This window comes from Cydia pomonella, chromosome 26, assembly GCF_033807575.1.
Source record: "Cydia pomonella isolate Wapato2018A chromosome 26, ilCydPomo1, whole genome shotgun sequence".
NCBI classification, from domain to species: domain Eukaryota; kingdom Metazoa; phylum Arthropoda; class Insecta; order Lepidoptera; family Tortricidae; genus Cydia; species Cydia pomonella.
The window spans coordinates 1768307-1779113 of NC_084728.1; positions in this window are offsets into that span (position 1 = coordinate 1768307).

Below are 10807 nucleotides of genomic sequence, written 5' to 3' on the forward strand. Positions count from 1 at the left end.
TTCGCCCCGGGGGAGCGCTTAGCTTTAAGCTTGTCTTCCAGTCAAAGATATAGCTTTAAGAGGATAGAGCATCGCATCTCCATACAAACCTCATGGCATCTAGTTTCTTTGTTCCCCTGCCTGCAGAAGATTAGCATAGGTTTAATTTTAATTTATTGATTTAAATAAGAAACAAATTACTTCTTTCTTTTCTCATAGCATGTTTTGGCGTTTGTAAAGTCTTTAATTTTGTGCTAACCTGTAATATGACTACCTTTGTATCCTGTCTGTGGAAACCTGTAATTGGCTTCCCTGATACATATTTATGTTAACCTAGTTTTAGTTTATTAAGCTGTTGGTTTTCCGAATAAAATAAAATAAAATAAAATAAAATAAAACTTAGACCGTATTCGTACATATAATAATAGTACATTGTGCAACGAGGGGGGTAAGTGAAATATTGGAATCGAGGGTGTATGTGCCTCGAGTTTGCAATGCTCTTTTCATCACACTATTTTTTATTAATATTACTAGGGTTCCGTAGCCAAATGGCAAAAAACGGAACCCTTATGGATTCGTCATGTCTGTCTGTCTGTTCGTCCGTATGTCACAGCCACTTTTTTCCGAAACTATAAGAACTATACTGTCGAAACTTGGTAAGTAGATGTATTCTGTGAACCGCATTAAGAATTTAGAACAAAAAAAAACAATAAATTTTGGGGGTTCCCCATACTTAGAACTGAAACTCATTTCTTTTTATCAAATCCATACGTGTGGGGTATCTATGGATAGGTCTTAAAAAATGATATAGAGGTTTCTAATATCATTTTTTTCTAAACTGAATATTTTGCGCGAGAGACACTTCTAAAGTGGTAAAATGTGTCCCCCCCCCCCATGTAACTTCTAAAATAAGAGAATGATAAGACTAAAAAAAATACATGATGTACATTATCATGCAAACTTTCACCGAACATTGTTTTGAACGAGATCTAGTAAGTAGTTTTTTTTAATACGTCATAAATGGTACGGAACCCTTCATGGGTGAGTCCGACTCGCACTTGGCCGCTTTTTTTATTAGGAAAAAGTAAGCATTAGACCATCTCACCTGATGGAAAGTGCCGATCCAGTCTAGGATGGAACATGCTTACCTAAAAGATGTCTATTCACTCTCGATTTAAAAAGATCCAAATTATAGTGGACTGGGAATATAGATTTACTGGAAGTGAATTCCACTCCTTAGCCGTTCGCATGATAAAGCTGGATGCGTAGCGTTTAGTGCGAATCAGCGGCAGAGTAACGACGTAATGGTGAAACGCAAGTCCGCGTCTAGTCCCACGGTGGCAGAACGGAGATGGGGGGATTAGATTATGTAATCCCATCGCACACTCCCCGAAATATATCCTGTAGAATACCGATAAACAGGCTACCTTTGTACGGTGTTCTAGGCTCTGCAGTCTAGCCTCTACCAACCTCGCATCTCCAATAAGCTTCCTAGCGCGTTTGTTTATAGAATCTAAGGCGGGTATCTGATATTTGGCGGATGTATCCTAAGGTAAGGTGGCTGCAATACTCCATACACTTGCTCGAAAAAGATCTTATTTCATGCAGGTATACTGAAGGACAAAGACATGTATTGTTCCCGCGGCAGTAATGGATTGTGAAAAAAGCTAGCCTATCCTGGATTCTAACTCTTATATTATTAGTTATAATTTTTTTTTAAGTTTAGTATCCAGCACACAGTGTTACCTCTATTAGCAAAGGTTAGCAGAGGTCACCGGCGACCGCAGAGCTGGCCTTCCTCGCTCAAAGAATTAGTCTTGCAATACAGTGAGGAAATGCTGCTAGCATCTACGGCACCATGCCGCAGGGGGATATTTTTTAGTATTCCATTTATTTATTTTTAGATTTAGGTTTTAAGTTTTATAGTTTAATTTGGTACATAAGTTCTATCATAAGTTTATTTTAAGTTTTAGAATACTACATAGGCTACGGATACTGCTTACCATCAGGCGGGCCGTATGCTTGTCTGCCACCGACGTAGTATAAAAAAAAAACTTTTGTCATTTTCAATTTTACTGTATGTTACCTCTATTGTATGATCAATATTTAGTAGGTAAGTAAGTATCTATTATAACTTACATATTATAAGTAAAATACTTAACAATCCTGAAACATTTGGACCAAATCGACACATATTTAACTTGCATTTGATTATTATTTTATAATTAGACCGAATTAATATTTGAGATTTCCTTATATTCACATTTTTGATTAATCTGGGGCACGGCAGAGTCACCGCCAAGTCAAGACAAACAGCATTGTCAACATGGTAGACTTATCATAAACGTTATGTTTTATTTTTATTTAATTTATTTCAAAAATATACTTATGACCATATAGATATACATACAAAAGTTTCGCCTAACTGAAGACGAAAGAAGTTTGTTGGTGAATAGTGCGCTCTCAATTATTATAATAAGCAGACCCCGTTATCAGTGGTGAAAATACATTGAAATAGAATCATAGGGCTGTCACACAATTTCATTTAATTCGTGTACATTTGACATACTGGTATAAATGTCGCTTAAAACAATTTAAGATGAAAAAAATGAGTTTCAAGATTTATGATTCCTAGTTTTACATATTTTATTTCACTCATAGTTACATCTGTAGGATAAAAAAAAATTATCACAAAAAAATTATCAATAACTATTGGAAAAAAAATATCGTCTATTGCACAGTTTTACTAAAATTACAAACCATTTTTTCCGCGTCGCATTCGGTTTATTTCCAGTTTTGTCATTAGCTCCATTTTAAACTGAGAGAATTCAGCACGATTATCCAGGAAGTTCATATACAAGTATATGACATCAGACATATTTTGACAAATAAATGTCAATTTAGTACCTAAGTATTATTATAGAGTTCAACAACCAAATGAAACCTTTTTTAAGGCAATTGGCTTCACATTATATATACCTACTAGCGGCCCGCCCCGGCTCCGCACGGGTATTCAACATTTATTTTTTAAATATAATATACCTAGCCCATGTTCACCGGGGATAGTGTAGCTTTCCAACGGTGAAAGAATTTTTCAAATCGGTCCAGTAGTTTCGGAGCCTATTCAATGCAAACAAACAAACAAATCTTTCCTCTTTATAATATTAGTAAGATGAATGAAATAAGTAGGTATATTGTTTTCATCAAATATTAGGTATATCAAATTATACACGTGTAAATATTAATGTGTAGTGGGGTCTGTACCCCTAGTGTAAATAATTTCGATTTCGAAAGGTGACGTACGCGTTTGCGTTTATCTCATTTTGTATTGAATTTAGAAAGAGCGCGCCAAGCGGGACGTTTTAGAAACTCAAAATCCTATACAAAATGAGACTTAACGCAAACGCGTTCGTCACGTTATGATGTCGATTAAATTTACACTAGGGGTACTGATAATAAGTAATACTCTGTGTCTTATATTAGATACCTACAGAGTACAGAACAAACTGCATATTTACTTAGGTTAAGTTTCAACAAAATTTGCGTGAATACATATGTAAATTGATCAACAAGATCGGTTTTTAGTACTGTACAGCTAGCATGTGTACCTACTTCATCTCTTTTTTTTATACTATGTCGGTGGCAAACAAGCATACGGCCCGCCTGGTGGTAAGCGGTCTCCGTAGCCTATGTACGCCTGCAACTCCAGAGGAGTTACATGCGCGTTGCCGACCCTAATAACCCTCCCTCCCCTCGTTGAGCTCTGGCAACCTTACTCACCGGCAGGAACACAACACTATGAGTAGGGTCTAGTGTTATTTGGCTGCGGTTTTCTGTAAGGTGGAGGTACTTCCCTAGTTGGGCTCTGTTCTGATCTGAAATAACATCCGCTGTGCTGTGCCCTACCACACAAAGCGAGATGACATTCACAATGCCCATACCTCTCTTGTGGACGTAGTTTAAGGATGTACCTGGGTCTCATGACGGCATTGGCCATGAGGCTACCTGTTATATTTTAGACTATCGATACTTACCTAAATGTGATGAATTCATCTCCGAAACACACAAAACTCGTAATACATACTTGATTTGGTGATGTCTTAGAAGACTGAAATATAAGCAGACTCATGAAATTCGTGCAGACGAAATGGAATAAAAGTCGTATGTTAGATGCGCACTAATTTATTTATGTATTTATATAAATTTATAATACAAAAAAAAAACCGGCCAAGTGCGAGTACAGTACAGATAAAAAATACCTAGCCATAGTTTTAGGAAATTTGTTTATTTTATTTGTACTTTTGACATGAAATCACTATTCATAATCAATCAATCAAATTATTTATTATAGACAACATAATGGTCCACATAATTGTTAGTTCTGAACTTAATATACATGTTAGTTTTTTTTTTTTATACTACGTCGGTGGCAAACTAGCATACGGCCTGCCTGATGGTAAGCAGTCTCCGTAGGCTATGTACACCTACAACTCCAGAGGAGTTACATGCGCGTTGCCGACCCTAATCCCACCCCCCTCGTTGAGCTCTGGCAACCTTACTCACCGGCAGGAACACAACACTATGAGTAGGGTCAAGTGTTATTTGGCTGCGGTTTTCTGTAAGGTGGAGGTACTTCCCCAGTTGGGCTCTGCTCTAGATCTGGAATGACATCTGCTGTGCTGTGCCCTAGTTAGTTCACTAACGCTAATAATAAATTAAAAGTGATTTGGTCCTCTGGCTCATTTTGCACATAAGAGGACAATCAAACTTATTGGCTATCATGCTTAAAATGCTGTTGCCACTCCCGCGCACCCTGTCAAGCAGTGAGGCAGTTTTCTTGCACCAGACGGCATCGAAGCCATCTGTGCGCGCCTCCGCAAACATGGAAGACGCGCTGCAGAACCGCGGGAGTCTCAACAGCATCCTAAACGCATTATTGTATTGGATGCGCAGGGCACTGGATTGTAACCACGTTGAGTATATCTAACCCACATACTTGACGTGTACAGCGATGTACAGTAAGCCTTGAAATTAGTAGTTTTAACTTTAACTGTACATCGAGCAAATCTGCGGGCTAGCATGTTCGCTCGAACTGACAATGCCCTGCGCTCCCTCTCCATATCTACATCGTCCTTCAGGGTCGTCAGTCAACATATGCCCCAAGTACCTAAACTGTGTCACTCCGTCTAAGGGAACACCATTAAGTATAATGAATAACAACAGTAAATATAATTGAATTTGCGAGTAAAGGAAGCCATATCAAATCAATCAAATTTAAGAGATGCGTATTCGCGCTCTCATTATTCTTGGCAACGTTTTACATGTCAAGTTTTGGCTATTTCCGGTAATTTGGCCAAGGCTAAAACAACGATTCGATTTAATGATACAGCCAGTGTGATAAGTAGTCACGGCCAGACTGAGCGGTAGTGTAAGTGTACCAGGAAAACTCAATCGTCACAGTCTTCAGTGCCTCGTATCCGAAGTCGGTAACATGTTTACCGCGGTCAAGCTCCTCGCTGTGCTCGGTGTCGCAGCCACACTCGCTTCTACCTGCAATGAACCCAAAGTGACAATACCTGGTGCTGTTTATAATGAATTCAAACACATATATCATGTCCGTAGACGGCCTGTTGAAGTTTACTGTTCTAGTGATTCGAATGAACTTAATTTAAAAGATTTATTTGGGGGTCGATTACATACACTTGTTGTCAATTCAACTACCGTTAAAGCAGTTGTTAAGGAAAGCGTGTACTTGCAGTGTAACTTATTTAATAATACGAATTGTTTTAAATCTGTATCGATTGTATTATCTCATCGCTTAAACGTTACTGATTTTTCTTGTTTTTCAACATATTTGCAGACACTGACATGCTCGTGGAAAACTGCAACACAGTGTAATAATTATACATTATCGTTGATTACACATTATTCAAACTTTTTAAATTTATGCACTAGTTTAATGAAGCACAGCAACGAGAACATATGTGTTGTCGGGCTCAATAATTATGACTTTAATTTTAATCCGAAATTTGATTTACACGTACCGCTACATTTACAAGTTTGCGATTACTTTGAATGCGTTAACTTAACTAAGAACGTGTATCTCAAAGAGGTGACTAAACTTAAAGCTCCTAGAATCAAGGACATATTTGCAAGAGGACACAGCGTCTTCTTGATATGGGATGTTCCCAAACTCAAATTAGTCTATAGGTTCATAAAAATAGTTTATTTAATCGAGTACTGGTTCACTAGTATACAACATCGGGAATACATTACCGATACTAAAGAGATATACTTCGGTATGCCTATATTAAATGTGTTTAATTTGAAGTGCCCTGGCCAAGAGTACCACGTAAGGGTGTCATACAGATTTGTTAACGCTTCTCCGGAATAGGTACACATCAGACTTCGCGTACACTACGTTCCACACGGAGCGCGACCCCGCTGCGCCGCGGGATCGCGACTGTGACGTGCCGGCGGTAGACATCAACCCAGCGGTGATGGTGTATCGTGTTCAGTTACTGAGGCTAGAAGTCATCAATAAACTCAAAAAATTGGAGAAATTGAAGAGGCGTCTGTAAAATTCGCATTGAATAAACAGGAATTTCGAGACGGAGAAAGTTAATCTACAAGTAGGACCGTTTTGTGGGAAATGTGTATGTACTTTCAGTGTTTGTTCTTTTCAAAATTGATCAATTTCATGTGATGAATTCGATTTCTAATCAATTTTGTTTTTTGGTTGCTTATTACGAGTACATACTTAGCATTCGTCATTAAAATTTCTTAAATTTCTTTAGATAAGATGTAAGTAGTTGTACAGCCACACGCTAAGGCCGAGTGCCTGGATTACTAAATGTACTGAATCGATATGGAATCAAATGGTACTCAGGTGTTGCATGTGCCTGCACAGACTGCATAAAATAAGGTAGTGGGAGCCTCTACTCTCAGAGTGTCGCCCTGAGCAGGCAGAGGTTTTGGGTATAGAGGTAGTGAAACACCAACGGAAAATTGGTATCTGATTTATTTACAATTTACATTTCTTTATATACACAACTTTACCTATAGCACACATATGTAAATCTTATTTGTATTCCATCCGTGTAAAGTGCAACTAAGAAAATATGTTTCTGCTGACTTATGCCCTAGATTAGATCGGCGTCGATCAGCGCGATGCGCTGACGAAATCTGTTGATTAAACGGACGTAGTTAAAGGAAAAGGATCCAATCCACAAAAATACCAAAACATGAGTTAAGTATACCAGGCAGGCCTTTAATGTGTATATTTTCATTCAGCAAAAAAGCACTGAGCTCACATAGCGTTTTCATATTTTAATCCACATCGGATACCATCCCCCATGTATGAAAGATTAAAAATGATATTCACCAATAAGTATTCAATACTCTTGGTACCTTGTTGTAAAATTATGTTAGTGACAGGACTGGTTTATATAAATTTCAACAAGAAAAATCCAAACTGCTTGGAATCTTTTTGAGAAAATGCAATGAATACTTTTCGTCCTAAATATATATCAACAAAACTGATCCAACCCATTTGGATCGTTTTTGAGAAACTAATTTGACGATGTGTAAATACTTTAGCTAAACAACAAAAACGATTCAGCAAACTTGGATCACATTTGTGGAATTCTTGTTATTCCAGCATTGGTGTGTCAGTAAACAACAAAAACGATTCATGTTAAATATATTAACTTTAGGCTGACTTTTTAAATTTAAACAACTTTATACTTAACCTAAAAGGCAGTTTTACTGCTATGATAGGCTATTTTTGAATTTTTTGCTATATATGTCGACTTGGATCGTAATTCATAAACAAATTAAATAGATGAGGAAAAATAACAGAAATCATTCAAACTGTTTGAATCATTTTTGGGTTTAAATTAACTTGTTCTTATATTCAGCGTCAAACATCAAAGTCGATTTAAGTTACTTGGATCTTTTTTGATAATTTACTCCAGGTATAGTTTCATAGTGGCAAATTAATCAACGGAAAAGATTACATAAATACGTTATAGGGATTTTTTTTATTTAAAATGGCAATACAATGCTAAATTTTAATAACGATCCATGTTAATTATATTGTTCATAAAAAAAATTTGCTTTTAGTATTAATTTCTTTTATACGTTGCTGGTATTAATAATGTTATAGTAATTATAATTTTGAAACTTTACCTATCATTTTTGTAACTAAAAAAACTGATTTTGCTATTGCGTCATGCTGTGCGTTGTCGGCAAAGACAGGCCTGTAGATTTGTAACGACAAAAATGGTGAGTAAAAGCTATTTTGGTTGAATCCATCAAAACTTCTTCCGATAAGATAAGATAAATTATTAAAGTTCTGTTCTAATAATATTAGAACAGAACTTTAATAATTTATTATTTATTTACATATTATGTGTATGTTATTATTTAGCTGAGAACAGCGATCCTAAATTTTTTGCAAGGAAGGCATGCAGGTGGGGCATGCTATGACAAGATGGAAAAAAATGACGAAAATAGACACAAAAGTAAGTGGTATGGTTATAGTTATATTTCTTTTAATCTACAATTACTTTGGTATTAACTATTAAATATTCATTTTCCATTGGTTTTACAAAAGATGAATGAATGAAGAGATGTGATGAATTTGGTATGTCATGGGAAATATTGTTCAAAATGGTATTTTGATTTATGTCCTAATTTTTTTTTATGTAAACGATTAGTGATGCGTTTCAGCGGGACTGGCGGGACCTTGCTCAGCACAGGGAGGATTGGAAAGCTAGAGGGGAGGCCTTTGCCCAGCAGTGGGACACACAAATAGGCTAATAAAAAAAATAAAAAAACGATTAGTGATTATAAGAGGCTTTTATTATCGTTAAACAGAAGTGATCTCAATTTTGTTAATACTCAATAATTTGATAAGCTATTACATTGTTTTTTAATAAAGTTTTTTATCTTTTCTTGGTGATTTTCTCGTTTTTTTTTCCAATTTATTGGGATGGATCCTTATTGCCTATTTAAAATGAAAAAGGTTACATGGAAAAAGTATTTTCTCAAAATGGATCCAACCCCACATTTAGTTAAATATCTCAAGAAATACGACATTAAACTAAATCGTTTATGTACAGAATCTTAAAACACGTCAAAACTCATGTTTCATCCAAATAAGTATTATGGGAAAAGTGAATCAGTAATGAGGAATACCATTTCTAACTTTAAACCTCCATAACTTTTGCTCATCTCGCTGTGGATTGAATCCTTTTCCTTTAACTACGTCCAAACAGTAGTTTTATTTGTTTTTCCTACTCCTCTACTGTTATCTGTCATTTATGCATTCATTAACACGAATATAAGAACATACATAAAAGGTTTCAAGAAAAGTCTATATTGTCTATTCCTCATAAAAGCTCTTGTGCTTTTATAAGCTATAACGTTACTGCGATTAATGGCTACCAACCTAACAAAACCAAAACGAATACAGTTTTAAACTAAGTGCATTGCTGCCAACTTATTAAATATTCATTTGGTTGCATAGTAAAAATAATTACTTCATAAGTCAGAATCACGCTTGTGACACCCGTAATATAGCAACACCCATAGACTACGAAGACCGCTTAGCGTTGCTTGTTAATCTCCATTGGCTACGGTGGCCAAAATTGAGAAAAAACTGTCCAAAAAATTAATTTAGCAAGTAGCAAGTACCAGGGCCTCATGAGTTACGAGGAGGTGTCGCTGACCGGCCGGCCGCGGCCCGGGGCGGGCCGGGCGCGTAACAAGGTATGCTCGCGCGTCTTGGCTATATAGTTATATACTTTTGCTGTAATTTGTTTACCTAAATTAAGATTTATTTTTGTTGACTCGTAGGAAAAATATTGTATGCAACGTTGTATAAGTAGGTCAAAAAATTCTCGCGGCGTATTCCTTTACAATGTTCGCTAACGCCTTCGGCTCCGGCTCACATTGTAACTCACGCCACTCGCCTTTTTTGACCCTTCTTATACAACTGTTGCATAAAATACTATTAAAGTAGCTATGTACAAGTTGCAGAACTTAAAAACCATTCTCAAAATTTCCGGAAACTCATTAGAAAATTCTCATGCAAGTTTCTATTTAGAAATTCCCGTTTAGATTAGGGTTTATTTAATATTTAAATCAAATTTCTTCAATCTTTTCCAGTGTCATACGGCCCGATACGAAGAATGCAATACGATAACGATAAGTTCTGGTTTAGATATGTTCTCATTTAGATATCGTTTATATGTCGTATAATTGACAGAAGCAGCTCGATTCGGGCAATCAATGTCATTTTGACGCTAGAAATATCGTAGATAGATATTATTGGGATCACAGCGGAATCGAAATAAACGTCAATTTTGACATGTCGTTTAGTTATCGAAAAAGGAGGTAACTGATTGCTAATAATACATATGTATGGATACGGAGCCTTCTTAAATTGGTCGAGTAGATTTTACAACGTGGACTGGCGGGAGCCGGTGCCCCGCTCGCCGTAAGGGGCGGCAGGCAGTATGACAGATGCAACACTGCATACTATCCGATTTAACATTTAAATTTGATAAATATAATAGTTTCTTATTTCCTCGCAAGTGTGTTGAAAAACGTCGTATGAAACGCGTGTGCTATGGTCATTAGCATTACACACATTCGGCTTTCTTATTGCGCGCTCGCTTGCAGCTCGCGCGCACAATATCGCCTCGTGTGTAATGACAAACTTAGCACACTTGTATCATAATGTACTATAAACCTACTTGGTTCGTATGAATTAGTAACGAAATAAATAAATAAACTTATAACTCTCGGGAGCTACAGCTTA